We start from the raw sequence: 26299 nt of genomic DNA, 5'->3' as shown, positions 1-26299 counted from the left end.
CACCAGCACAACATGGCACTGCTGCCACCTTGGATCTGGGAACAATCCTGCGTATCGTACATATTCAGGAACCAGCCGAACACTCCCAGCCACAGGCCCCCAAACACAAACAACGGCCCATTTCCCTGGCAAACAAAACTCAGCTGCCCCGCTTCTGGATGGCAGTTTGCAGGAGCCACTTGGGACTATCAAACCAGCCCGACTTGGTAATGGTACCACCTTGGATCTGGGAACCATCCTTCCTATCGTGGATTTTCAGGGGCCAGCCGGTCATTCCCAGCCATATGCCCCCAAACACAAACCTCGGCCCTTTCCTCTGGCAAACAAAACTCAACTGCCCCTCTTCTGGATGGCAAATTGCAGGACGCACTTGGTACTACAAAAAGAGCCCGACTTGGCAGTGGTGCCACCTTGGCTCTGGGAACCATCCTGCGTATCGAGCATTTTAAGGAGCCAGCCGGCAATTCCCAGCCGTATGCCCCAAAAAGAGACCATGGACATTTTCTCTGGCAAAAAAAACTCAGCTGTCCCGCTTCTGGATGGCAGATTGCAGGAGTCACTTTGAACCATACAACCAGCCTTACTTGGCACTGGTGCCACCTTGGATCTGGGAACCATCCTGCCTATCGTTGATTTTCAGGGGCCAGCCGGCCACTCTCAGCCATAGGCCCCCAAACACAAACCACAGCCCTTTTCTCTAGCAAACAAAATTCAACTGCCCCGCTTCTGGATGGCAAATTGCAGGAGCCACTGGGTACTACAAAAACAGCCTGACTTGGCACTGGTGCCACCTTGCGTCTGGTTACCATGCGGCGTATCGTGCATTTTAAGGAGCCAGGTGGCCACTCCCAGCCATATGCCCCCAAACACAACCCACGGCCCTTTTCTCTGGCAAACAAAACTCAGCTGCCCCGCTTCTGGATGGCAGATTGCAGGAGACACTTGGTACTATCAAACCAGCCCGACTTGGCACTGGTGCCACCTTGGGTCTGGGAACCATCCTGCGTATTGTGGATTGTCCGGAGACAGCCGACCACTCTCGGCCACAGACCCCAATCAAAAACAAAGGTCCGTTTCCCTGGCAAAAAAAACTCAGCTGCCCCGCTTCTGGATGGGAGATTGCAGGAGGCACTTGACACTGTCAAACGAGCCCCACTTGGCACTGGTGCCACCTTGGGTCTGGGAACCATGCTGCGTATCGTGGATTTTCAGGAGCCAGCCGGCCACTGCCAGCCACAGGCCCCCAAACACAAACCACAGCCTTTTCCTCTGGCAAACAAAACTCAGCTGCCCCGCTTCTGGATGGCAGATTGCAGGAGCCACTTGGTACTATCAAACCAGCCCGACTTGGCACTGGTGCCACCTTGGGTCTGGGAACCATCCTGCCTATCGTGGATTTTAAGGAGCCAGCCGGCTACTCCCAGCCACAGGCCCCCAACAAAAACCACGGCCCTTTTTTCTCGCAAACAAAACTTAGCTGCCTCACTTCTGGATGGCAGATTGCAGGAGCCACTTGGTGTAATCAAACCAGCCCGACTTGGCACTGGTGCCACCTTGGGTCTGGGAACCATCCTGCGTATCGTGGATTCTAAGGAGCCAGCCGGCCACTCCCAGCCACAGGCCCCCAAACAAAATCAACGGCGCTGTTCCCTGGAAAACAAAACACGCCTGCCAACTTTTTGATGGAGTTTGCAGGAGCCACTTGGTACTATCAAACCAGCCCGACTTGGCACTGGTGCCACCTTGGGTCTGGGAAACATCCTGCGTATCGTGGATTCTTAGGAGCCAGCCGGCCACTCCTAGCCACAGACCCCCAAACAAAAACCTAGGCCTATTTCTCTGGCAAACAAAAGTAAGCTGCCCTGCTTCTGGATGGCAGATTGCAGGAGACACTTGGTACTATCAAACCAGCCCGACTTGGCACTGGTGCCACCTTGGATCTGGGAACCATGCTGTGTATCGTGGATATTCAGGGGCCAGCTGGCCACTCTCAGCCATATGTCCCCAAACAGAAACCTCGGCCCGTTTCTCTGGCAAACAAAACTCAACTGCCCCTCTTCTGGATGGCAAATTGCAGGATGAACTTGATACTAAAACCGCAGGCCGACTTGGTAGTGGTGACACCTTGGGCCTGGGAACCATCATGCGTATCGAGCATTTTAAGGAGCCAGCCGGCCACTCCCAGCAATATGCCCCCAAAAACAATCCACGGAATTTTTCTCTGGCAAACAAAATCAGCTGCCCCGCTTCTGGATGGCAGATTGCAGGAGCCACTTTGCACCATCAAACCAGCCCGACTTGGCACTGGTGCCACCTTGCATCTGGGAACCATGCTGCCTAGCGTGGATTTTCAGGAGCCAGCCGGCCACTCTCAGCTATATGCCCCCAAACAAAACCCACGGCCCGTTTCCCTGGCAAACAAAATTAAGCTGCCCCGCTTCTGGATGGCAGATTGCAGGACGCACTTGGTAGTATCAAACCAGCCCGACTTGGCACTGGTGCCACCTTGGGTCTGGGAACCATCCTGCGTATCGTGGGTTCAAAGGAGCCAGCCGGCCACTCCCAGCCACAGGCCCCCAAATACAAACAATGGCGCTTTTCCCTGGAAAACAAAACTCGCCTGCCAACTTTTTGATGGCAGATTGCAGGAGCCACTTGGTACTATCAAATCAGCCCAACTTGGCACTGCTGCCACCATGGGTCTGGTACCCATCCTGCCTATTGTAGCTTTTCAGGAGCCAGCCGGTCACTCCCAGCCATAGGTCCCCAGTCACAAACCTCGGCCCGTTTCCCTGGCAAACAAAAGTAAGCTGCCCCGCTTCTGGATGGCAGATTGCAGGAGCCACTTGGTACTATCAAACCAGCCCAACTTGGCACTGGTGCCACCTTGGGTCTGGGAACCATGCTGCGTAACACAGATTCTAAGGAGCCAGTCGGCCACTCCCAGCCACAAGCCCCCAAACACAAACAACGGCGCTATTCTCTGGCAAACAAAACTCAACTGCCCCTCTTCTGGATGGCAAAATGCAGGACGCACTTGGTACTATAAAAACAGCCCGACTTGGCACTGGTGCCACCTTGGGTCTGGGAACCATCCTGCGTATTGTGGGTTGTCAGGAGCCAGCCGAACACTCTCGGCCACAGACCCCAATTAAAAACAACGGCCCGTTTCACAGGCAAACAAAACTCAGCTGCCCCGCTTCTGGATGGGAGATTGCAGGAGGCACTTGACACTGTGAAACCAGCCCCACTTGGCACTGGTGCCACCTTGGGTCTGGGAACCATGCTGCGTATCATGGATTTTCAGGAGCCAGCCGGTCACTCTCAGCCATAGGCCCCCAAACACAAACCTCGGCCCGTTTCCCTGGCAAACAAAAGTAAGCTGCCCCGCTTCTGCATGGCAGATTGCAGGAGCTACTTAGTACTATCAAATCAGCCCGACTTGGCACAGGTGCCACCTTGGATCTGGGAACCATCCTGTGTATCGTGGATTTTCAGGGGCCAGCCGGCCACTCTCAGCCATATGCCCCCAAAAACAAACCACGGACCTTTTCTCTGGCAAACAAAAATCAGCTGCCCCACTTCTGGATGGCAGATTGCAGGAGCCACTTGGGACTATCACACCAGCACAACATGGCACTGCTGCCACCTTGGATCTGGGAACAATCCTGCGTATCGTACATATTCAGGAACCAGCCGAACACTCCCAGCCACAGGCACCCAAACACAAACAACGGCCCATTTCCCTGGCAAACAAAAGTAAGCTGCCCCGCTTCTGGATGGCAGTTTGCAGGAGCCACTTGGGACTATCAAACCAGCCCGACTTGGTAATGGTACCACCTTGGATCTGGGAACCATCCGGCGTATCGTGGATTTTCAGGGGCCAGCCGGTCATTCCCAGCCATATGCCCCCAAACACAAACCTCGGCCCTTTCCTCTGGCAAACAAAACTCAACTGCCCCTCTTCTGGATGGCAAATTGCAGGACGCACTTGGTACTACAAAAAGAGCCCGACTTGGCAGTGGTGCCACCTTGGCTCTGGGAACCATCCTGCGTATCGAGCATTTTAAGGAGCCAGCCGGCAATTCCATGCCGTATGCCCCAAAAAGAAACCATGGACATTTTCTCTGGCAAAAAAAACTCAGCTGTCCCGCTTCTGGATGGCAGATTGCAGGAGTCACTTTGAACCATACAACCAGCCTTACTTGGCACTGGTGCCACCTTGGATCTGGGAACCATCCTGCCTATCGTTGATTTTCAGGGGCCAGCCGGCCACTCTCAGCCATAGGCCCCCAAACACAAACCACAGCCCTTTTCTCTAGCAAACAAAATTCAACTGCCCCGCTTGTGGATGGCAAATTGCAGGAGCCACTGGGTACTACAAAAACAGCCTGACTTGGCACTGGTGCCACCTTGCGTCTGGTTACCATGCGGCGTATCGTGCATTTTAAGGAGCCAGGTGGCCACTCCCAGCCATATGCCCCCAAACACAACCCACGGCCCTTTTCTCTGGCAAACAAAACTCAGCTGCCCCGCTTCTGGATGGCAGATTGCAGGAGACACTTGGTACTATCAAACCAGCCCGACTTGGCACTGGTGCCACCTTGGGTCTGGGAACCATCCTGCGTATTGTGGATTGTCAGGAGACAGCCGACCACTCTCGGCCACAGAGCCCAATCAAAAACAAAGGTCCGTTTCCCTGGCAAAAAAAACTCAGCCGCCCCGCTTCTGGATGGGAGATTGCAGGAGGCACTTGACACTGTCAAACGAGCCCCACTTGGCACTGGTGCCACCTTGGGTCTGGGAACCATGCTGCGTATCGTGGATTTTCAGGAGCCAGCCGGCCACTGCCAGCCACAGGCCCCCAAACACAAACCACAGCCTTTTTCTCTGGCAAACAAAATTCAGCTGCCCCGCTTCTGGATGGCAGATTGCAGGAGCCACTTGGTACTATCAAACCAGCCCGACTTGGCACTGGTGCCACCTTGGGTCTGGGAACCATCCTGCCTATCGTGGATTTTAAGGAGCCAGCCGGCTACTCCCAGCCACAGGCCCCCAACAAAAACCACGGCCCTTTTTTCTCGCAAACAAAACTTAGCTGCCTCACTTCTGGATGGCAGATTGCAGGAGCCACTTGGTGTAATCAAACCAGCCCGACTTGGCACTGGTGCCACCTTGGGTCTGGGAACCATCCTGCGTATCGTGGATTCTAAGGAGCCAGCCGGCCACTCCCAGCCACAGGCCCCCAAACAAAATCAACGGCGCTGTTCCCTGGAAAACAAAACACGCCTGCCAACTTTTTGATGGAGTTTGCAGGAGCCACTTGGTACTATCAAACCAGCCCGACTTGGCACTGGTGCCACCTTGGGTCTGGGAAACATCCTGCGTATCGTGGATTCTTAGGAGCCAGCCGGCCACTCCTAGCCACAGGCCCCCAAACAAAAACCTAGGCCTATTTCTCTGGCAAACAAAAGTAAGCTGCCCCGCTTCTGGATGGCAGATTGCAGGAGACACTTGGTACTATCAAACCAGCCCGACTTGGCACTGGTGCCACCTTGGATCTGGGAACCATGCTGTGTATCGTGGATATTCAGGGGCCAGCCGGCCACTCTCAGCCATATGTCCCCAAACAGAAACCTCGGCCCGTTTCTCTGGCAAACAAAACTCAACTGCCCCTCTTCTGGATGGCAAATTGCAGGATGAACTTGATACTAAAACCGCAGGCCGACTTGGTAGTGGTGACACCTTGGGCCTGGGAACCATCATGCGTATCGAGCATTTTAAGGAGCCAGCCGGCCACTCCCAGCAATATGCCCCCAAAAACAATCCACGGAATTTTTCTCTGGCAAACAAAAATCAGCTGCCCCGCTTCTGGATGGCAGATTGCAGGAGACACTTTGCACCATCAAACCAGCCCGACTTGGCACTGGTGCCACCTTGCATCTGGGAACCATGCTGCCTAGCGTGGATTTTCAGGAGCCAGCCGGCCACTCTCAGCTATATGCCCCCAATCAAAACCCACGGCCCGTTTCCCTGGCAAACAAAAGTAAGCTGCCCCGCTTCTGGATGGCAGATTGCAGGACGCACTTGGTAGTATCAAACCAGCCCGACTTGGCACTGGTGCCACCTTGGGTCTGGGAACCATCCTGCGTATCGTGGGTTCAAAGGAGCCAGCCGGCCACTCCCAGCCACAGGCCCCCAAATACAAACAATGGCGCTTTTCCCTGGAAAACAAAACTCGCCTGCCAACTTTTTGATGGCAGATTGCCGGAGCCACTTGTTACTATCAAACCAGCCCAACTTGGCACTGGTGCCACCATGGGTCTGGTAACCATCCTGCCTATTGTAGATTTTCAGGAGCCAGCCGGTCACTCCCAGCCATAGGTCCCCAGTCACAAACCTCGGCCCGTTTCCCTGGCAAACAAAAGTAAGCTGCCCCGCTTCTGGATGGCAGATTGCAGGAGCCACTTGGTACTATCAAACCAGCCCAACTTGGCACTGGTGCCACCTTGGGTCTGGGAACCATGCTGCGTAACACAGATTCTAAGGAGCCAGTCGGCCACTACCAGCCACAAGCCCCCAAACACAAACAACGGCGCTATTCTCTGGCAAACAAAACTCAACTGCCCCTCTTCTGGATGGCAAATTGCAGGACGCACTTGGTACTATAAAAACAGCCCGACTTGGCACTGGTGCCACCTTGGGTCTGGGAACCATCCTGCGTATTGTGGGTTGTCAGGAGCCAGCCGAACACTCCCAGCCACAGGCCCCCAAATACAAACCAAAGCCTTTTTCTCTGGCAAACAAAACTCAGCTGCCCCGCTTCTGGATGGCAGATTGCAGGAGCCACTTGGGACTATCACACCAGAGCAACATGGCACTGCTGCCACCTTGGATCTGGGAACCATCCTTCCTATCGTGGATTTTCAGGGGCCAGCCGGTCACTCTCAGCCATAGGCCCCAAACACAAACCACGGCCCTTTTCTCTGGAAAACAAAACTCAACTGCCCCTCTTCTGGATGGCAGATTGCAGGAGCCACTGGGTACTATGAAACCAGCCCTACTTGGCACTGATGCCACCTTGGGTCTGGGAACCATGCTGCGTATCATGGATTTTCAGGAGCCAGCCGGCCACTGCCAGCCACAGGCCCCGAAACACAAACAACAGCCTTTTTCTCTGGCAAACAAAATTCAGCTGCCCCGCTTCTGGATGGCAGATTGCAGGAACCACTTGGTACTAACAAACCAGCCCGACTTGGCACTGGTGCCACCTTGGGTCTGGGAACCATCCTGCGTATCGTGGATTCTAAGGAGCCAGCTGGCCACTCCCAGCCACAGGCCCCAAAACACGCACAACGGTGCTTTTCCCTGGAAAACAAAACTCGCCTGCCAAACTTTTGATGGCAGATTGCAGGAGCCACTTGGTACTATCAAACCAGCCCAACTTGGCACTGGTGCCACCATGGGTCTGGTCACCATCCTGCCTATCGTAGCTTTTCAGGAGCCAGCCAGCCACCCCAATCCAGAGGCCCCCAGACAAATATTTCGGCCCGTTTCCCTGGCAAACAAAAGTAAGCTGCCCCGCTTCTGCATGGCAGATTGCAGGAGCCACTTTGCACCATCAAACCAGCCCAACTTGGCACTGGTGCCACCTCAGGTCTGGGAACCATCCTGCGTATCGTGGGTTCTAAGGAGCCAGCCGGCCACTCCCAGCCACAGGCCCCCAAACACAAACAACGGCGCTTTTCCCTGGAAAACACAACTCGCCTGCCAACTTTTTGATGGCAGATTGCAGGAGCCACTTGGTACTATCAAACCAGCCCAACTTGGCACTGGTGCCACCATGGGTCTGGTCACCATCCTGCCTATCGTAGCTTTTCAGGAGCCAGCCAGCCACCCCCAGCCAGAGGCACCTAGACACAAACCTCGGCCCGTTTCCCTGGCAAACAAAAGTAAGCTGCCCCGCTTCTGCATGGCAGATTGCAGGAGCTGCTTAGTACTATCAAACCAGCCCGACATGGCACTGGTGCCACCTCAGGTCTGGGAACCATCCTGCCTATCGTGGATTTTCAGGGGCCAGCCGGCCACTCTCAGCCATATGCCCCCAAAAACAAACCACGGCCCTTTTCTCTGGCAAACAAAACTCAACTGCCCCTCTTCTGGATGGCAAATTTTAGGACGCCCTTAGTACTACGAACACCGCCCGACGTGGCCCTGGTGCCACCTTGTGTCAGGGAACCATCCTGCATATCGAGCTTTTTAAGGAGCCAGACGGCCACGCCCAGCCATAAACCCCCAAAAACAAACCACGGACTATTTCTCTTGGAAACAAAAATCCGCTGCCCCGCGTCTGGATGGCAGATTGCAGGAGCCACTTTGCACCATCAAACCAGCCCGACTTGGCACTGGTGCCACCTTGGGTCTGGGAACAATCCTGCATATCGTGGATTCTAAGGAGCCAGCCGGCCACTCCCAGCCACAGGCCCCCAAACACAAACAACGGCGCTTTTCCCTGGAAAACAAAATTCGCCTGCCAACTTTTTGATGGCAGATTGCAGGAGCCACTTGGTACTATCAAACCAGCCCAACTTGGCACTGGTGCCACCTCTGGTCTGGGAACCATCCTGCCTATCGTAGCTTTTCAGGAGCCAGCGGGTCACTCCCAGCCATAGACCCCCAGACACAAACCTCGGCCCGTTTCCCTGGAAAACAAAAGTAAGCTACCCCAATTCTGGATGGCAGATTGCAGGAGCCACTTGGTACTATCAAATCAGCCCAACTTGGCACTGGTGCCGCCATGGGTCTGGTAAACATCCTGCCTATCGTAGCTTTTCAGGAGCCAGCCGGTCACTCCCTGCCATAGGCCCCTGGACACAAACCTCGGCCCGTTTCCCTGGCAAACAAAAGTAAGCTGCCCCGCTTTTGGATGGCAGATTGCAGGATGCACTTGGTACTTACAAACCAGCCCGACTTGGCCCTGGTGCCACCTTGGCTCTGGGAACCATGCTGCGTAACGTAGATTCTACGAGGACAGGCGGCCACTCCCAGCCACAGGCCTCTAAACAAAAACAACGGCGCTTTTCCCTGGAAAACAAAACTCGCCTGCCAACTTCTTGATGGCAGATTGCAGGAGCCACTTGGTACTATCAAACCAGCCCAACTTGGCACTGGTGCCACCATGGGTCTGGTCACCATCCTGCCTATCGTAGCTTTTTAGGAGCCAGCAGCTCACTCCCAGCCATAGGCCTCCAGACAAATACCTCGGCACGTTTCCCTGGCAAACAAAAGTAGGCTGCCCCGCTTCTGGATGGCAAATTGCAGGACGCACTTGGTACTACGAAAACAGCCCGACTTGGCACTGATGCCACCTTGGGTCAGGGAACAATCCTGCGTATAGAGCTTTTTAAGGAGCCAGCCGGCCACGTCCAGTCATATACCCCCAAAAAAAACCACGGAACATTTCTCCAGCAAACAAAAATCCGCTGCCCCGCGTCTGGATGGCAGATTGCAGGAGCTATTTAGTATTATCAAACCAGGCCGACTTGGCACTGGTGGCACCATGAGTCTGGTAACCATCCTGCCTATCGTAGCTTTTCAGTAGCCAGCCGGTCACTCCCAGCCATAGGCCCCCAGACAAATACCTCGGCCCGTTTCCCTGGGAAACAAAAGTAAGCTGTCCCGCTTCTGGATGGAAGATTGCAGGAGCCACTTGGTACTCTCAAACCAGCCCAACTTGTTCCCAGACCCAAGGTGGCACCAGTGCCAAGTCGGGCTGGTTTGATGGTGCAACGTGGCTCCTGCAATCTGCCATCCAAAAGCGGGGCAGCTTACTTTTGTTTGCCAGGGAAACGGGCCGAGGTTTGTGTCTGGGGGCCTATGGCAGGGAGTGACCGGCTGGCTCCTGAAAAGCTACGATAGGCAGGATGGTGACCAGACCCATGGTGGCACCAGTGCCAAGTTGGGCTGGTTTGATAGTACCAAGTGGCTCCTGCAATCTGCCATCAAAAAGTTGTCAGGCGAGTTTTGTTTTCCAGGGAAAAGCGCCGTTGTTTGTGTTTGGGTGCCTGTGGCTGGGAGTGGCCGGCTGGCTCCTTAGAATCCACGATACGCAGGATGGTTCCCAGACCAGTGGTGGCACCAGTGCCAAGTCGGGCTGGTTTGATAGTAAAAAGTGCGTCCTACTATCTGCCATCCAGAAGCGGGGCAGCTTACTTTTGTTTGCCAGGGAAACGGGCCGAGCTTTGTGTCTGGGGGCCTATGGCTGGGAGTGACCGGCTGGCTCCTGAAAAGCTACGATAGGCAGGATGGTGACCAGACCCATGGTGGCACCAGTGCCAAGTTGGCCTGGTTTGATAGTACCAAGTGGCTCCTGCAATCTGCCATCAAAAAGTTGTCAGGCGAGTTTTGTTTTCCAGGGAAAAGCGCCGTTGTTTGTGTTTGGGAGCCTGTGGCTGGGAGTGGCCGGCTGGCTCCTTAGAATCCACGATACGCAGGATGGTTCCCAGACCAGAGGTGGCAACAGTGACAAGTCGGGCCAGTTTGATGGTGCAAAGTGGCTCCTGCAATCTGCCATCCAGAAGCAGGGCTGCTTACTTTTGTTTGCCAGGGAAAGGAGCCGAGGTTTGTGTCTGGGGGCCTATGGCTGGGAGTGACCAGCTGGCTCGTGAAAAGGTACGATAGGCAGGATGGTTACCAGACCCATGGTGGCACCAGTGCCAAGTTCGGCTGATTTGATAGTACCAAGTGGCTCCTGCAATCTGCCATCAAAATGTTGGTAGGCGAGTTTTGTTTTCCAGAGAAAAGCGCCGTTGTTTGTGTTTGGGGGCCTGTGGGTGGGAGTGGCCGGATGGCTAATTAGAATCCACGATACGCAGGATGGTTCCCAGACCTAAAGTGGCACCAGTGACAAGTCGGGCCAGTTTGATGGTGCAAAGTTGCTACTGAAATCTGCCATCCAGAAACGGGGCAGCTTACTTTTGTTTGCCAGGGAAACGGGCCAAGGTTTGTGTCTGGGGGCCTATGGCTGTGCGTGACCGGCTAGGTCCTGAAAAGCTACGAGAGGCATGATGGTGACCAGACCCATGGTGGCACCAGTGCCAAGTTGGGCTGGTTTGATAGTACCAAGTGGCTCCTGCAATCTGCCATCAAAAAGTCGGGAAGCGAGTGTTGATTTCCAGGGAAAAGCGCCGTTGTTTTTGTTTGGGGGCCTATGGGTGGGAGTGGCCGGCTGGCTCCTTAGAATCCACGAGACGCAGGATGGTTCCCAGACCTGAGGTGGCACCAGTGCCAAGTTGGGCTGGTTTGATAGTACCAAGTGCGTCCTGCAATCTGCCATCCAGAAGCGGGGTAGCTTACTTTTGTTTGCCAGGGAAACGGTCCGAGGTTTGTGTCTCGGGGCCTATGGCTGGGAGTGACCGGCTGGCTCCTGAAAAGCTACGATAGGCAGGATGGTGACCAGACCCATGGTGGCACCAGTGCCAAGTTGGGCTGGTTTGATAGTACCAAGTGGCTCCTGCAATCTGCCATCAAAAATTTGGCAGGCGAGTTTGTTATCCAGAGAAAAGCGCCGTTGTTTGTGCCTGGGGCCCTATGGCCTGGAGTGGACGGATGGCTAATTAGAATCCACGATACACAGGATGGTTCCCAGACCCATGGTGGCACCAGTGCCAAGTTGGGCTGGTTTGATAGTACCAAGTGGTTCCTGCAATCTGCCATCCAGAAGCGGGGCAGCTTACTTTTGTTTGCCAGGGAAACGGTCCGAGGATTGTGTCTGGGGGCCTAAGCCTGGAAGTGACCGGCTGGCTCGTGAAAAGCTACGATAGGCAGGATGGAGACCAGACCCATGACGGCACCAGTGCCAAGTTGGGCTGGTTTGATAGTACCAAGTGGCTCCTGCAATCTGCCATCAAAAACTTGGCAGGCGAGTTTTGTTTTCCAGGGAAAAGCGCCGTTGTTTGTGTTTGGGGGCCTGTGGCTGGGAGTGGCCGGCTGGCTCCTTAGAATCCACGATACTCAGCATGGTTCCCAGACCAGAGGTGGCACCAGTGCCAAGTTGGGCTGGTTTGATTGTAACAAGTGCGTCCGGGAATCTGCCATCCAGAAGCGGGGCAGCTTACTTTTGTTTGCCAGGGAAACGGGCCGAGGTTTGTGTCTGGGGGCCTATGGCTGGGAGTGGCCGGCTGGCTCATGAAAAGCTACGATAGGCAGGATGGTGACCAGACCCATGGTGGCACCAGTGCCAAGTTGGGCTGGTTTGATAGTACCAAGTGGCTCCTGCAATCTGCCATCAAAAACTCGGCAAGCGAGTGTTGATTTCCAGGGAAAAGCGTCGTTGTTTGTGTTTGGGGGCCTGTGGCTGGGAGTGGCCGGCTGGCTCCTTAGAATCCACGATACGCAGCATGGTTCCCAGACCCAAGGTGGCACCAGTGCCAAGTCGGGCTGGCTTGATAATACCAAGTGGTTCCTGCAATCGGCCATCAAAATGTTCGCAGGCGAGTTTTGTTTTCCAGGGAAAAGCGCCGTTGTTTGTGCCTGGGGCCCTATGGCCTGGAGTGGACGGATGGCTAATTAGAATCCACGATACACAGGATGGTTCCCAGACCCATGGTGGCACCAGTGCCAAGTTGGGCTGGTTTGATAGTACCAAGTGGTTCCTGCAATCTGCCATCCAGAAGCGGGGCAGCTTACTTTTGTTTGCCAGGGAAACGGTCCGAGGTTTGTGTCTGGGGGCCTATGGCTGGGAGTGACCGGCTGGCTCCTGAAAAGCTACGATAGGCAGGATGGTGACCAGACCCATGGTGGCACCAGTGCCAAGTTGGGCTGGCTTGATAATACCAAGTGGTTCCTGCAATCAGCCATCAAAATGTTGGCAGGCGAGTTTTGTTTTCCAGGGAAAAGCGCCGTTGTTTGTGCCTGGGGCCCTATGGCCTGGAGTGGACGGATGGCTAATTAGAACCCACGAGACGCAGGATGGTTCCCAGACCTGAGGTGGCACCAGTGCCAAGTTGGGCTGGTTTGACGGTGCAAAGTGGCTCCTGCAATCTGCCATGCAGAAGCGGGGCAGCTTACTTTTGTTTGCCAGGGAAACGGGCCGAAATATTTGTCTGGGGGCCTCTGGCTGGGGGTGGCTGGCTGGCTCCTGAAAAGCTACGATAGGCAGGATGGTGACCAGACCCATGGTGGCACCAGTGCCAAGTTGGGCTGGCTAGATAATACCAAGTGGTTCCTGCAATCGGCCATCAAAATGTTGGCAGGCGAGTTTTGTTTTCCAGGGAAAAGCGCTGTTGTTTGTGCCTGGGGCCCTATGGCCTGGAGTGGACGGATGGCTAATTAGAATCCACGATACACAGGATGGTTCCCAGACCCATGGTGGCACCAGTGCCAAGTTGGGCTGGTTTGATAGTACCAAGTGGTTCCTGCAATCTGCCATCCAGAAGCGGGGCAGCTTACTTTTGTTTTCCAGCGAAACGGGCCGAGGTTTTTGTCTGGGGGCCTATGGCTGGGAGTGACCGGCTGGCTCGTGAAAAGCTACGATAGGCAGGATGGTGACCAGACCCATGACGGCACCAGTGCCAAGTTGGGCTGGTTTGATAGTACCAAGTGGCTCCTGCAATCTGCCATCACAAACTTGGCGGGCGAGTTTTGTTTTCCAGGGAAAAGCGCCGTTGTTTGTGTTTGGGGGCCTGTGGCTGGGAGTGGCCGGCTGGCTCCTTAGAATCCACGATACTCAGCATGGTTCCCAGATCAGAGGTGGAACCAGTGCCAAGTTGGGCTGGTTTGATAGTACCAAGTGCGTCCGGGAATCTGCCATCCAGAAGCGGGGCAGCTTACTTTTGTTTGCCAGGGAAACGGGCCGTGGGTTTTGTTTGGGGGCCTATGGCTGAGAGTGACCGGCTGGCTCCTGAAAAGTTACGATAGGCAGGATGGTGACCAGACCCATGGTGGCACCAGTGCCAAGTTGGGCTGGTTTGATAGTACCAAGTGGCTCCTGCAATCTGCCATCAAAAACTTGGCAGGCGAGTTTTGTTTTCCAGGGAAAAGCGCCGTTGTTTGTGTTTGGGGGCCTGTGGCAGGGAGTGGCCGGCTGGCTCCTTAGAATCCACGATACGCAGGATGGTTCCCAGACTTGACGTGGCACCAGTGCCAAGTCGGGCTGGTTTGATAGTACCAAGTGCGTCCTGCAATCTGCCATCCAGAAGCGGGGCAGCTTAATTTTGTTTTCCAGGGAAACGGGCCGAGGTATTTGTCTGGGGGCCTATGGCTGGGAGTGACCGGCTGGCTCCTGAAAAGCTACGATAGGCAGGATGGTGACCAGACCCATGGTGGCACCAGTGCCAAGTTGGGCTGGTTTGATAGTACCAAGTGGCTCCTGCAATCTGCCATCAAAAATTTGGCAGGCGAGTTTTGTTTTCCAGGGAAAAGCGCAGTCGTTTGTGTTTGGGTGCCTGTGGCTGGGAGTGGCCAGCTGGCTAATTAGAATCCACGATACGCAGGATGGTTCCCAGACCAGTGGTGGCACCAGTGCCAAGTCGGGCTGGTTTGATAGTACCAAGTGGCTCCTGCAATCTGCCATCCAGAAGCGGGGCAGCTTACTTTTGTTTGCCAGGGAAACGGGCCGAGGTTTGTGTCTCGGGGCCTATGGCTGGGAGTGACCGGCTGGCTCCTGAAAAGCTACGATAGGCAGGATGGTGACCAGACCCATGGTGGCACCAGTGCCAAGTTGGGCTGGTTTGATAGTACCAAGTGGCTCCTGCAATCTGCCATCAAAAATTTGGCAGGCGAGTTTGTTATCCAGGGAAAAGCGCCGTTGTTTGTGCCTGGGGCCCTATGGCCTGGAGTGGACGGATGGCTAATTAGAATCCACGATACCCAGGATGGTTCCCAGACCCATGGTGGCACCAGTGCCAACTTGGGCTGGTTTGATAGTACCAAGTGGTTCCTGCAATCTGCCATCCAGAAGCGGGGCAGCTTACTTTTGTTTGCCAGGGAAACGGTCCGAGGATTGTGTCTGGGGGCCTAAGCCTGGAAGTGACCGGCTGGCTCGTGAAAAGCTACGATAGGCAGGATGGTGACCAGACCCATGACGGCACCAGTGCCAAGTTGGGCTGGTTTGATAGTACCAAGTGGCTCCTGCAATCTGCCATCAAAAACTTGGCAGGCGAGTTTTGTTTTCCAGGGAAAAGCGCCGTTGTTTGTGTTTGGGGGCCTGTGGCTGGGAGTGGCCGGCTGGCTCCTTAGAATCCACGATACTCAGCATGGTTCCCAGACCAGAGGTGGCACCAGTGCCAAGTTGGGCTGGTTTGATTGTAACAAGTGCGTCCGGGAATCTGCCATCCAGAAGCGGGGCAGCTTACTTTTGTTTGCCAGGGAAACGGGCCGAGGTTTGTGTCTGGGGGCCTGTGGCTGGGAGTGGCCGGCTGGCTCATGAAAAGCTACGATAGGCAGGATGGTGACCAGACCCATGGTGGCACCAGTGCCAAGTTGGGCTGGTTTGATAGTACCAAGTGGCTCCTGCAATCTGCCATCAAAAAGTCGGCAAGCGAGTGTTGATTTCCAGGGAAAAGCGTCGTTGTTTGTGTTTGGGGGCCTGTGGCTGGGAGTGGCCGGCTGGCTCCTTAGAATCCACGATACGCAGCATGGTTCCCAGACCCAAGGTGGCACCAGTGCCAAGTCGGGCTGGCTTGATAATACCAAGTGGTTCCTGCAATCGGCCATCAAAAAGTTGGCAGGCGAGTTTTGTTTTCCAGGGAAAAGCGCCGTTGTTTGTGCCTGGGGCCCTATGGCCTGGAGTGGACGGATGGCTAATTAGAATCCACGATACACAGGATGGTTCCCAGACCCATGGTGGCACCAGTGCCAAGTTGGGCTGGTTTGATAGTACCAAGTGGTTCCTGCAATCTGCCATCCAGAAGCGGGGCAGCTTACTTTTGTTTGCCAGGGAAACGGTCCGAGGTTTGTGTCTGGGGGCCTATGGCTGGGAGTGACCGGCTGGCTCCTGAAAAGCTACGATAGGCAGGATGGTGACCAGACCCATGGTGGCACCAGTGCCAAGTTGGGCTGGCTAGATAATACCAAGTGGTTCCTGCAATCGGCCATCAAAATGTTGTCAGGCGAGTTTTGTTTTCCAGGGAAAAGCGCTGTTGTTTGTGCCTGGGGCCCTATGGCCTGGAGTGGACGGATGGCTAATTAGAATCCACGATACAAAGGATGGTTCCCAGACCCATGGTGGCACCAGTGCCAAGTTGGGCTGGTTTGATAGTACCAAGTGGTTCCTGCAATCTGCCATCCAGAAGCGGGGCAGCTTACTTTTGTTTTCCAGGGGAACGGGCCGAGGTTTTTGTCTGGGGGCTTGTGGCTGGGAGTGACCGGCTGGCTCGTGAAAAGCTACGATAGGCAGGATGGTGACCAGACCCATGACGGCACCAGTGCCAAGTTGGGCTGGTTTGATAGTACTAAGTGGCTCCTGCAATCTGCCATCACAAACTTGGCGGGCGAGTTTTGTTTTCCAGGGAAAAGCGCCGTTGTTTGTGTTTGGGGGCCTGTGGCTGGGAGTGGCCGGCTGGCTCCTTAGAATCCACGATACTCAGCATGGTTCCCAGATCAGAGGTGGAACCTGTGCCAAGTTGGGCTGGTTTGATAGTACCAAGTGCGTCCGGGAATCTGCCATCCAGAAGCGGGGCAGCTTACTTTTGTTTGCCAGGGAAACGGGCCGTGGGTTTTGTTTGGGGGCCTATGGCTGAGAGTGACCGGCTGGCTCCTGAAAAGTTACGATAGGCAGGATGGTGACCAGACCCATGGTGGCACCAGTGCCAAGTTGGGCTGGTTTGATAGTACCAAGTTGCTCCTGCAATCTGCCATCAAAAAGTTGGCAGGCGAGTTTTGTTTTCCAGGGAAAAGCGCCGTTGTTTGTGTTTGGGGGCCTGTGGCTGGGAGTGGCCGGCTGGCTCCTTAGAATCCACGATACGCAGGATGGTTCCCAGACTTGACGTGGCACCAGTGCCAAGTCGGGCTGGTTTGATAGTACCAAGTGGCTCCTGCAATCAGCCATCCAGAAGCGGGGCAGCTTACTTTTGTTTGCCAGGGAAACGGGCCGAGCTTTGTGTCTGGGGGCCTATGGCTGGGAGTGACCGGCTGGCTCCTGAAAAGCTACGATAGGCAGGATGGTGACCAGACCCATGGTGGCAGCAGTGCCAAGTTGGGCTGGTTTGATAGTACCAAGTGGCTCCTGCAATCTGCCATCAAAAAGTTGTCAGGCGAGTTTTGTTTTCCAGGGAAAAGCGCCGTTGTTTGTGTTTGGGGGCCTGTGGCTGGGAGTGGCCGGCTGGCTAATTAGAACCCACGATACGCAGGATGGTTCCCAGACCAGAGGTGGCAACAGTGACAAGTCGGGCCAGTTTGATGGTGCAAAGTGGCTCCTGCAATCTGCCATCCAGAAGCAGGGCTGCTTACTTTTGTTTGCCAGGGAAAGGAGCCGAGGTTTTTGTCTGGGGGCCTATGGCTGGGAGTGACCAGCTGGCTCCTGAAAAGGTACGATAGGCAGGATGGTTACCAGACCCATGGTGGCACCAGTGCCAAGTTCGGCTGATTTGATAGTACCAAGTGGCTCCTGCAATCTGCCATCAAAATGTTGGTAGGCGAGTTTTGTTTTCCAGGGAAAAGCGCCGTTGTTTGTGTTTGGGGGCCTGTGGGTGGGAGTGGCCGGATGGCTAATTAGAATCCACGATACGCAGGATGGTTCCCAGACCTAAAGTGGCACCAGTGACAAGTCGGGCCAGTTTGATGGTGCAAAGTTGCTACTGAAATATGCCATCCAGAAACGGGGCAGCTTACTTTTGTTTGCCAGGGAAACGGGCCAAGGTTTGTGTCTGGGGGCCTATGGCTGTGAGTGACCCGCTAGGTCCTTAAAAGCTACGAGAGGCATGATGGTGACCAGACCCATGGTGGCACCAGTGCCAAGTTGGGCTGGTTTGATAGTACCAAGTGGCTCCTGCAATCTGCCATCAAAAACTCGGCAAGCGAGTGTTGATTTCCAGGGAAAAGCGCCGTTGTTTGTGTTTGGGGGCCTGTGGCAGGGAGTGGCCGGCTGGCTCCTTAGAATCCACGATACGCAGCATGGTTCCCAGACCCAAGGTGGCACCAGTGCCAAGTCGGGCTGGCTTGATAATACCAAGTGGTTCCTGCAATCGGCCATCAAAAAGTTGGCAGGCGAGTTTTGTTTTCCCGGGAAAAGCGCCGTTGTTTTTGTTTGGGGGCCTATGGGTGGGAGTGGCCGGCTGGCTCCTTAGAATCCACGAGACGCAGGATGGTTCCCAGACCTGAGGTGGCACCAGTGCCAAGTTGGGCTGGTTTGATAGTACCAAGTGCGTCCTGCAATCTGCCATCCAGAAGCGGGGTAGCTTACTTTTGTTTGCCAGGGAAACGGGCCGAGGTTTGTGTCTCGGGGCCTATGGCTGGGAGTGACCGGCTGGCTCCTGAAAAGCTACGATAGGCAGGATGGTGACCAGACCCATGGTGGCACCAGTGCCAAGTTGGGCTGGTTTGATAGTACCAAGTGGCTCCTGCAATCTGCCATCAAAAAGTTGGCAGGTGAGTTTTGTTTTCCAGGGAAAAGCGCCGTTGTTTGTGTTTGGGGGCCTGTGGTTGGGAGTGGCCAGCTGGCTCCTTAGAATCCACGATACGCAGGATGGTTCCCAGACCAGAGGTCGCAGCAGTGCCAAGTCGGGCTGGTTTGATGGTGCAAAGTGGCTCCTGCAATCTGCCATCCAGAAGCGGGGTAGCTTACTTTTGTTTGCCAGGGAAACGGGCCGAGGTTTGTGACTGGGGGCCTATGGCTGGGAGTGACCGGCTGGCGCCTGAAAAGCTACGATAGGCAGGATGGTGACCAGACCCATGGTGGCACCAGTGCCAAGTTGGGCTGGTTTGATAGTACCAAGTGGCTCCTGCAATCTGCCATCAAAAACTTGGCAGGCCAGTTTTGTTTTCCAGGGAAAAGCGCCGTTGTTTCTGTTTGGGGGCCTGTGGCTGGGAGTGGCCGGCTGCCTCCTTTGAACCCAGGATACGCAGGATGGTTCCCAGAGCCAAGGTTACGCCAGTGCCAAGTTCGGCTGGTTTGATAGTACCAAGTGGATCCTGCAAACTGCCATCCAGAAGCGGGGCAGCTTACTTTTGTTTGCCAGGGAAACGGTCCGAGGTTTGTGTCTGGGGGCCTATGGCTGGGAGTGACCGGCTGGCTCCTGAAAAGCTACGATAGGCAGGATGGTGACCAGACCCATGGTGGCACCAGTGCCAAGTTGGGCTGGCTAGATAATACCAAGTGGTTCCTGCAATCGGCCATCAAAATGTTGTCAGGCGAGTTTTGTTTTCCAGGGAAAAGCGCTGTTGTTTGTGCCTGGGGCCCTATGGCCTGGAGTGGACGGATGGCTAATTAGAATCCACGATACAAAGGATGGTTCCCAGACCCATGGTGGCACCAGTGCCAAGTTGGGCTGGTTTGATAGTACCAAGTGGTTCCTGCAATCTGCCATCCAGAAGCGGGGCAGCTTACTTTTGTTTTCCAGGGGAACGGGCCGAGGTTTTTGTCTGGGGGCCTATGGCTGGGAGTGACCGGCTGGCTCGTGAAAAGCTACGATAGGCAGGATGGTGACCAGACCCATGACGGCACCAGTGCCAAGTTGGGCTGGTTTGATAGTACTAAGTGGCTCCTGCAATCTGCCATCACAAACTTGGCGGGCGAGTTTTGTTTTCCAGGGAAAAGCGCCGTTGTTTGTGTTTGGGGGCCTGTGGCTGGGAGTGGCCGGCTGGCTCCTTAGAATCCACGATACTCAGCATGGTTCCCAGATCAGAGGTGGAACCTGTGCCAAGTTGGGCTGGTTTGATAGTACCAAGTGCGTCCGGGAATCTGCCATCCAGAAGCGGGGCAGCTTACTTTTGTTTGCCAGGGAAACGGGCCGTGGGTTTTGTTTGGGGGCCTATGGCTGAGAGTGACCGGCTGGCTCCTGAAAAGTTACGATAGGCAGGATGGTGACCAGACCCATGGTGGCACCAGTGCCAAGTTGGGCTGGTTTGATAGTACCAAGTTGCTCCTGCAATCTGCCATCAAAAAGTTGGCAGGCGAGTTTTGTTTTCCAGGGAAAAGCGCCGTTGTTTGTGTTTGGGGGCCTGTGGCTGGGAGTGGCCGGCTGGCTAATTAGAACCCACGATACGCAGGATGGTTCCCAGACCAGAGGTGGCAACAGTGACAAGTCGGGCCAGTTTGATGGTGCAAAGTGGCTCCTGCAATCTGCCATCCAGAAGCAGGGCTGCTTACTTTTGTTTGCCAGGGAAAGGAGCCGAGGTTTTTGTCTGGGGGCCTATGGCTGGGAGTGACCAGCTGGCTCCTGAAAAGGTACGATAGGCAGGATGGTTACCAGACCCATGGTGGCACCAGTGCCAAGTTCGGCTGATTTGATAGTACCAAGTGGCTCCTGCAATCTGCCATCAAAATGTTGGTAGGCGAGTTTTGTTTTCCAGGGAAAAGCGCCGTTGTTTGTGTTTGGGGGCCTGTGGGTGGGAGTGGCCGGATGGCTAATTAGAATCCACGATACGCAGGATGGTTCCCAGACCTAAAGTGGCACCAGTGACAAGTCGGGCCAGTTTGATGGTGCAAAGTTGCTACTGAAATATGCCATCCAGAAACGGGGCAGCTTACTTTTGTTTGCCAGGGAAACGGGCCAAGGTTTGTGTCTGGGGGCCTATGGCTGTGAGTGACCCGCTAGGTCCTTAAAAGCTACGAGAGGCATGATGGTGACCAGACCCATGGTGGCACCAGTGCCAAGTTGGGCTGGTTTGATAGTACCAAGTGGCTCCTGCAATCTGCCATCAAAAAGTCGGCAAGCGAGTGTTGATTTCCAGGGAAAAGCGCCGTTGTTTGTGTTTGGGGGCCTGTGGCAGGGAGTGGCCGGCTGGCTCCTTAGAATCCACGATACGCAGCATGGTTCCCAGACCCAAGGTGGCACCAGTGCCAAGTCGGGCTGGCTTGATAATACCAAGTGGTTCCTGCAATCGGCCATCAAAAAGTTGGCAGGCGAGTTTTGTTTTCCCGGGAAAAGCGCCGTTGTTTTTGTTTGGGGGCCTATGGGTGGGAGTGGCCGGCTGGCTCCTTAGAATCCACGAGACGCAGGATGGTTCCCAGACCTGAGGTGGCACCAGTGCCAAGTTGGGCTGGTTTGATAGTACCAAGTGCGTCCTGCAATCTGCCATCCAGAAGCGGGGTAGCTTACTTTTGTTTGCCAGGGAAACGGGCCGAGGTTTGTGTCTCGGGGCCTATGGCTGGGAGTGACCGGCTGGCTCCTGAAAAGCTACGATAGGCAGGATGGTGACCAGACCCATGGTGGCACCAGTGCCAAGTTGGGCTGGTTTGATAGTACCAAGTGGCTCCTGCAATCTGCCATCAAAAAGTTGGCAGGCGAGTTTTGTTTTCCAGGGAAAAGCGCCGTTGTTTGTGTTTGGGGGCCTGTGGTTGGGAGTGGCCAGCTGGCTCCTTAGAATCCACGATACGCAGGATGGTTCCCAGACCAGAGGTCGCAGCAGTGCCAAGTCGGGCTGGTTTGATGGTGCAAAGTGGCTCCTGCAATCTGCCATCCAGAAGCGGGGTAGCTTACTTTTGTTTGCCAGGGAAACGGGCCGAGGTTTGTGACTGGGGGCCTATGGCTGGGAGTGACCGGCTGGCGCCTGAAAAGCTACGATAGGCAGGATGGTGACCAGACCCATGGTGGCACCAGTGCCAAGTTGGGCTGGTTTGATAGTACCAAGTGGCTCCTGCAATCTGCCATCAAAAACTTGGCAGGCCAGTTTTGTTTTCCAGGGAAAAGCGCCGTTGTTTCTGTTTGGGGGCCTGTGGCTGGGAGTGGCCGGCTGCCTCCTTTGAACCCAGGATACGCAGGATGGTTCCCAGAGCCAAGGTTACGCCAGTGCCAAGTTCGGCTGGTTTGATAGTACCAAGTGGATCCTGCAAACTGCCATCCAGAAGCGGGACAGCTTAATTTTGTTTCCCAGGGAAACGGGCCGAGGTATTTGTCTGGGGGCCTATGGCTGGGCGTGACTGGCTGGCTACTGAAAAGCTACGATAGGCAGGATGGTTACCAGGCTCATGGTGGCCCCACTGCCAAGTCGGGCTGGTTTGATAATACTAAATAACTCCTGAAATCTGCCATCCAGACGCGGGGCAGCGGATTTCTCTTTGCTGGAGAAAAGTTCCGTGGTTTTTTTTTGGGGGTATATGGCTGGACGTGGCCGGCTGGCTCCTTAAAAATCTCGATACGCAGGATTGTTCCCTGACCCAAGGTGGCATGAGTGCCAAGTCGGGCTGTTTTCGTAGTACCAAGTGCGTCCTGCAATTTGCCATCCAGAAGAGGGGCAGTTGAGTTTTGTTTGCCAGAGAAAAGGACCGTGGTATATGTTTGGGGGCATATGGCTGAGAGTGGCCGGCTGGCCCCTGAAAATCCACGATAGGCAGGATGGTTCCCAGAACCAAGGTGGCACCAGTGCCATGTTGGCCTGGTTTGATAGTACCATGTGGCTCCTGCAATCTGCCATCCAGAAGCGGGGCTGCTTACTTTTGCTTGCCAGGGAAACGGGCCGAGATATTTGTCTGGGGGCCTATGGCTGGGAGTGACCGGCTGGCTCCTGAAAAGCTACGATAGGCAGGATGGTGACCAGACCCATGGTGGCACCAGTGCCAAGTTGGGCTGGTTTGATAGTACCAAGTGGCTCCTGCAATCTGCCATCCAAAAGTTGTCAGGCGAGTTTTGTTTTCCAGGGAAAAGCGCCGTTGTTCTTGTTTAGAGGCCTGTGGCTGGGAGTGGCCGGCTGCCTCCTTTGAACCCAGGATACGCAGGATGGTTCCCAGAGCCAAGGTGGCACCAGTGCCAAGTTGGGCTGGCTTGATAGTACCAAGTGGCTCCTGCAATCTGCCATCCAGAAGCGGGACAGCTTACTTTTGTTTCCCAGGGAAACGGGCCGAGGTATTTGTCTGGGGGCCTATGGCTGGGAGTGACCGGCTGGCTACTGAAAAGCTACGATAGGCAGGATGGTTACCAGACTCATGGTGGCACCAGTGCCAAGTCGGGCTGGTTTGATAATACTAAATAGCTCCTGAAATCTGCCATTCAGACGCGGGGCAGCGGATTTTTGTTTGCTGGAGGAAAGTTCCGTGGTTTTTTTTTGGGGGTATATGGCTGGACGTGGCCGGCTGGCTCCATAAAAAGATCGATACGCAGGATTGTTCCCTGACCCAAGGTGGCATCAGTGCCAAGTCGGGCTGTTTTCGTAGTACCAAGTGCGTCCTGCAATTTGCCATCCAGAAGAGGGGCAGTTGAGTTTTGTTTGTCAGAGAAAAGGGCCGTGGTATGTGTTTGGATCCATATGGCTGAGATTGGCCGGCTGGCCCCTGAAAATCCACGATAGGCAGTATGGTTTCCAGAGCCAAGGTGGCACCAGTGCCATGTTTGCCTGGTATGATAGTACCATGTGCCTCCTGCTATCTGCCATCAAAATGTTGGCAGGCGAGTTTTGTTTTCCAGGGAAAACGCCGTTGTTTGTGTTTGGGCGCCTGTGGCTCAGAGTGGCCGGGTGGCTGCTTAGAATCCACGATACGCAGGATGGTTCCCAGACCCAAGGTGGCACCAGTGCCAAGTCGGGCTGGTTTGACACTACCAAGTGGCTCCTGCAATCTGCCATCCAGAATCGGGGCAGCTTAATTTTGTTTGCCAGGGAAACGGTCCGAGGTTTGTGTCTGGGGGCCTATGGCTGGGAGTGACCGGCTGGCTCCTGAAATGCTACAATAGGCAGGATGGTTCCCAGACCCATAGTGGCACCAGTACCAAGTTGGGATGATTTGATAGTACCAAGTGGCTCCTGCAAACTGCCATCAAAAAGCTGGCAGGCGAGTTTTGTTTTCCAGGGAAAAGCGCCGTTGTTTGTGTTTGGGGGCCTGTGGCTGGGAGTGGCCGGCTGGCTCCTTAGAATCCACGATACGCAGGATGGTTCCCAGACTTGACGTGGCACCAGTGCCAAGTCGGGCTGGTTTGATGGTGCAAAGTGGCTCCTGCAATCTGCCATCCAGACGCGGGGCAGCGGATTTTTGTTTCCATGAGAAATGGTCCGTGGTTTGTTTTTGGGGGTATATGGCTCGGCGTGGCCGGCTGGCTCCTTAAAAAGCTCGATATGCAGGATGGTTCCCTGACACAAGGTGGGACCAGTGCCACGTCGGGCGGTTTTCGTAGTACAATGTGCGTCCTAAAATTTGCCATCCAGAAGAGGGGCAGTTGAGTTTTGTTTGCCTGTGAAACGGGCCGTTGTTTTTGATTGGGGTCTGTGGCCGAGAGTGTTCGGCTGGCTCCTGACAACCCACAATACGCAGGATGGTTCCCAGACCCAAGGTGGCACCAGTGCCAAGTCGGGCTGGTTTGATAGTACCAAGTGGCTCCTGCAATCTGCCATCCAGAAGCGGTGCAGTTGAGTTTTGTTTGCCAGAGAAAAGGGCCGTGGGTTGTGTTTGGGGGCATATGGCTGGGAGTGGCCGGCTGTCTCATTAAAAAGATCGATACGCAGGATGGTTCCGAGACCCAAGGTGGCACCAGTGCCAAGTCGGGCTGTTTTTATAGTACCAAGTGCGTCCTGCAATTTGCCATCCAGAAGAGGGGCAGTGGAGTTTTGTTTGCCAGAGAATAGCGCCGTTGTTTGTGTTTGGGGGCTTGTGGCTCGTAGTGGCCGACTGGCGCCTTAGAATCTGTGTTACGCAGCATGGTTCCCAGACCAGAGGTGGCACCAGTTCCAAGTCGGGCTGGTTTGATAGTACCAAGGGGCTCCTGCAATCTGCCATCCAGAAGCGGGGCAGCTTACTTTTGTTTGCCAGGGAAACGGGCCGAGGTTTGTGACTGGGGACCTATGGCTGGGAGTGACCGGCTGGCTCCTGAAAAGCTACGATAGGCAGGATGGTGACCAGACCCATGGTGGCACCAGTGCCAAGTTGGGCTGGTTTGATAGTACCAAGTGGCTCCTGCAATCTGCCATCAAAAAGTTGGCAGGCGAGTTTTGTTTTCCAGGGAAAAGCGCCGTTGTTTGTGTTTGAGGGCCTGTGGCTGGGAGTGGCCGGCTGGCTCCTTAGAATCCACGATACGCAGGATGGTTCCCAGACCAGAGGTGGCACCTTTGCCAAGTTGGGCTGGTTTGATAGTACCAAGTGCGTCCTGCAATCTGCCATCCAGAAGCGGGGCAGCTTACTTTTGTTTGCCAGGGAAACGGGCCGAGGTTTGTGTCTGGGGGCCTATGGCTGGGAGTGACCTGCTAGGTCCTGAAAAGCTGCGATAGGCAGGATGGTGACCAGACCCATGGTGGCACCAGTGCCAAGTTGGGCTGGTTTGATACTACCAAGTGGCTCCTGCAATCTGCCATCCAGAAGCGGGGTAGCTTACTTTTGTTTGCCAGGGAAACGGGCAGAGCTTTGTGTCTGGGGGCATATGGCTGAGAGTGGCCGTCTGGCCCCTGAAAATCCACGATAGGCAGGATGGTTCCCAGACCAGAGGTGGCACCAGTGCCAAGTTGGGCTGGTTTGATAGTACTAAATAGCACCTGCAATCTGCCATCAAAAAGTTGGCAGGCCAGTTTTGTTTTCCAAGGAAAAGCACCGTTGTTTGTGTTTGGGGGACTGTGGCTGGGAGTGGCCGGCTGGCTCCTTAGAACACACGATACGCAGGATGGTTCCCAGACCCAAGGTGGCACCAGTGCCACGTCGGGCTGGTTTGATGGTGAAAAGTGGCTCCTGCAATCTGCCATCCTGAAGCGGGGTAGCTTACTTTTGTGTGCCAGGGAAACGGGCCGAGGTTTATGACTGGGGGCCTAGGGCTAGGAGTGACAGGCTGGCTCCTGAAAAGCTACAATAGGCAGGATGGTTCCCAGACCCATGGTGGCACCAGTGCCAAGTTGGGCTGGTTTGATAGTCCCAAGTGTCTCCTGCAATCTGCCATCCAGAAGCGGGGCAGCTTACTTTTGTTTGCCAGAGAAATAGGCCTAGGTTTTTGTTTGGGGGCCTGTGGCTAGGAGTGGCCGGCTGGCTCCTAAGAATCCACGATACGCAGGATGTTTACCAGACCCATGGTGGCACCAGTGCCAAGTTGGGCTGGTTTGATAGTACCTTTGGCTCCTGCAAACTCCATCAAAAAGTTGCAGGCGTGTTTTGTTTTCCAGGGAACAGCGCCGTTGATTTTGTTTGGGGGCCTGTGGCTGGGAGTGGCCGGCTGGCTCCTTAGAGACCACGATACGC

This window comes from Melospiza melodia, chromosome 3 (assembly GCF_035770615.1).
Source record: "Melospiza melodia melodia isolate bMelMel2 chromosome 3, bMelMel2.pri, whole genome shotgun sequence".
Lineage (NCBI taxonomy): Eukaryota > Metazoa > Chordata > Aves > Passeriformes > Passerellidae > Melospiza > Melospiza melodia.
This window is presented reverse-complemented; position numbering follows the sequence as displayed.